This window comes from Petaurus breviceps, unplaced genomic scaffold (assembly GCF_028583685.1).
Source record: "Petaurus breviceps papuanus isolate PSGF00001 unplaced genomic scaffold, PetGlider_PUasm1.0 172, whole genome shotgun sequence".
Taxonomy (NCBI): Eukaryota; Metazoa; Chordata; class Mammalia; order Diprotodontia; family Petauridae; genus Petaurus; species Petaurus breviceps.
Window position 1 is genome coordinate 2,889,915 of NW_027185755.1, and position 3,286 is coordinate 2,893,200.

General features: G+C 50.4%; 1 long non-coding RNA gene across 1 annotated transcript; it reads left to right on the forward strand.

Moving 5' to 3' along the window:
- The first annotated feature begins 341 nt into the window (after positions 1–341).
- On the forward strand, positions 342–2,921 carry LOC138157403 (uncharacterized). The gene is made up of 2 exons (XR_011167399.1): positions 342–1,236; positions 2,424–2,921. It is a non-coding gene; the product is annotated as an uncharacterized lncRNA (long non-coding RNA).
- The last annotated feature ends 365 nt before the right edge of the window (positions 2,922–3,286 follow it).

Sequence of the window (3,286 nt, forward strand, 5' to 3'; positions counted from 1 at the left end):
GCTACTCAAGAGTATGATCCTAAGCTAGAGGAAAGAGTCTGCTACGAAATGTCCCTCTGCACTCCCACTAGCTGGAATAAAGAGTTCGGATTAATCATGGGATTGAAACAGAGGGAATCATGGTTTTAAGTCTACTGAAGAAGTGTGTGTCTAGTGCTGGGTCAACAGGTGACTTCCGTTTACACCTGCAAATTATGATTCTGTATCTTCACGGCACTAGAATCACAAGATTCTGAACTGAGGAGGTTCTTGGAAATTATTTAGTTCATTGCCCTCATTTTACAGAAGAAGGAAAATGACTTCTCCAGTGTCCAGCATGTACGCAGTGAGTTCGAAGGGGTGGGATGTGAATTCAAGTCTTCCAGTTTCAAAGTAAGCTCTTACTATTACATCATGCTGAATTCCAGGATTTCTGCCATTTTCAAATGTTAACCAGCAAAACCTTCGGGCAACAGCATAATAGAGGCTTGGATCTAGAATCAGAAACCCTGGGTTTAATTTTGCCTTTGCTAATTGTGGTCTGTGTGACCTTGGATCACTGCCTTCTCTCTGGGACTCACTTTCCCAATGTGCAAAATGTAAGGGGCTACATGATCTCCCAAGGTCTCTTCTCGGGTTGTTTTATATGATTCTTGGAACAGACCTGGCTAGAGGGGGCTCAGAGGAAAAGGGACAGGAGGCTGCAGGTCTGGGGACGCAGGTGATAAGGTTGACAGTTCGCAGTTACGCCCTCTTCACCCTTCCCAACCCTTCCGAGGCAAGAGCCGCCCTCTCTCCTCTGCTCTCCCCTCCCCCCGGCCCGCTCCTTCCCTTCCGCCACCTGGGGCCGGGGCGGTTTCTTGCCCCGGTGCCGCCGCGGCGCCGGGGGTAAGCTCCAGGTCAAAGGAGATCGATCCTAGGAATCTCTGGGACTGCTCGGGGGTACGAAACTCGAAGGCCCCGCGAAATCCGCGCCCTTCCGCCACCTCGGCTCGTCTCCCTGCCAGCGCTTACCTGCCTTCTTCACTACGTCATCAGACAGCGCCGTCCCAAAGGCGGGTGTCCAGGCCCGCCCAACCCACGTGACGAGGGAGCCGGCAACCAGACCAACCAGACCTAGAATGCTTCGCGTAGGCCGGCCTCGAGGCTGGGGGCAGAGCTGCAAGGCAAGATCTGACCCACGTGACGGGGGCTGGCTCGGGGCCAGCCCTGAGGCTTCGAGACCGACTCTAGCCTAAAAGACCCGGACTGCTCCACGTACGCTGGGTTCGGGACTGGGGGCGGGGCTGCGGGGCAAGAACTGGCTCACGTGACGGGGACTGCTCCGCGTAGGGGGGCCCCCGAGGCTTCGAGGCAGGTTTTGTTTCACGTGACCGGGCCATCCTCAAAGTCGGCCTCTGGAGTGCGGTGCTGGGATCCTGGGGGTGGGGAGCTCCAGCTGTTGCTGTCGGGTCTCTTTTCCCGCTTGCTCCCTGTACCGCATCACCTGCGTTTTAAAACAGCTCGGCTTTTCGCCCCAGCAGATTCCTGGATTTCCAGGAACAAGATAAAGGAACTTGAACCGCCGAGGGGGGAAGTGGGGGAGGAGGATGGAGTTCAGTGCCGGGGCTTTGTCTTAGGTGCCCAGCAGCTTGACCGTGAAGAGTCACCTGTGCAGAGAGAACCTGGAGAGGGGACGATGGTGAAGGTCCGGGGAAATAGGATGCATCCTCTGTCTCTGCATTTCTTCCTCCCGCTCCGTCTTCTCTCTCCTCTTTCATCTTTCTCTTGTCCCTCTCCCCACTGCTGTCCTTCCTTTTCTACCCTTCCCATCCATCCTCTCTATTCTCCCTTTCTCCCTTCCTCTCTTCTCTTCTTATTCCCCTTCTCTTTTTTTCCCCCTTTGTCTCCCTCCCTGTCCTACTCTTTCCCTTCTTTCTTCCTCCTCTCCCCTACTTCTCTCTTCCACTCCTCTTCTTTCCTCATCTCTTCCTCTTTCCCCTCCTGTTTTCCTTCTCTTTCCTCCTCTTTCTTCCATCATCCTCTCTTATCTCTTTCCTTTGCTCCATCCCCTCCTTACCCCTTATCTCTACCTTTCCATCTGTCCCTTTCTCTTCCTTCTCCCTCTTTCCCTCCCTCATATTGTGGCCAGTAGCACCCAAGCCCAATATCACAGTGAAGTTTCCTAAGCGAAAACCTTCCTGAAAGGATACCTGACCTTCAGAACTCTGATGATCTGCTTACGGAAATAGGAGTGGGTGTTTGTGAAACCATTACTTGAAATCGAATGCAGGGAAGTCCACTGAAAGGTCATCTGAGTGACTTGGGAGGACCTTCCTGAAGATTAGGAGTAGGGGCAGTGGAGATGTGTAAGCTATTTGTTAGCATGCTTCTGGGAGTTTTAATACTTTGTATCTGATTTAATTTAGTATGTATCCTTTTTAATGTTGAGTATGTCACATTAGGTTCAGAAGGAAGGAGAGGAGGATCATTTTCCATCCCTGGATTTCCAGAAAGTCATTCTGCCAGATGAAATCAACTCTTGGAACTAACACATCCTCAGCAGCCCCTTCCCCCTTGTTTTCCTCTGTTTGGAGAAGATGAGGCTGGGGAGGGGGTGGGATGGACATCTGGGAACTCCTCCCAAACCTTCTGTTTGAGGAGGGGATCCAGGGAATTCACATTATCTTTTCCTACCTTACTGGCCTCCTAGGTTTCTTGATCTCCAGAAACATTCTGCAAGATCAAATAATTCTGCAACTCACACCTCTTCAGATCATTTCCCACCTTGGTTGTAGACTTCATCAACCCCTCCCCCCCCCACCTTCTTTTTATGTGCAGTCTCTCCCCCAATAGACTGAGGTCTTTGAGGATAGAGACTCTCTCTTTGTATCCTCGGTGCCTAGCATCATACCTGTGACATAGTTGGTCCTTAATAAATGTTTATTGACTTTGATCTTAAGAGAAGAGGGGGTAATGGGAACTAATTTTGATTAATTTAAGAAATTTACCTTAGAGCTGCCCAGAAAACCAGACAGATACCAGGAGACTGGGAGTGTTTCAGATCCAGGCAGACAGTCCACAGATGCATTTGTGCAGTAGGCTTGGACCCATTGCCATCTGGTGGTTTGTGCTGAGATTGTTGAGGAAGTGAGAAATTTATCCTTCAGATAAATGTATTGAAAGGGCCTATTAGAAGTCAGAGCACTGACTGAGTTAGATACTGGCAGTGTATTATGGTCCAGGATATGTATAATATATATGTGTGTGTAAAAATTGTATCATGTTTTGGTCCCCCAGACTATCCCCTCCTAGTCACTAGAGGAAG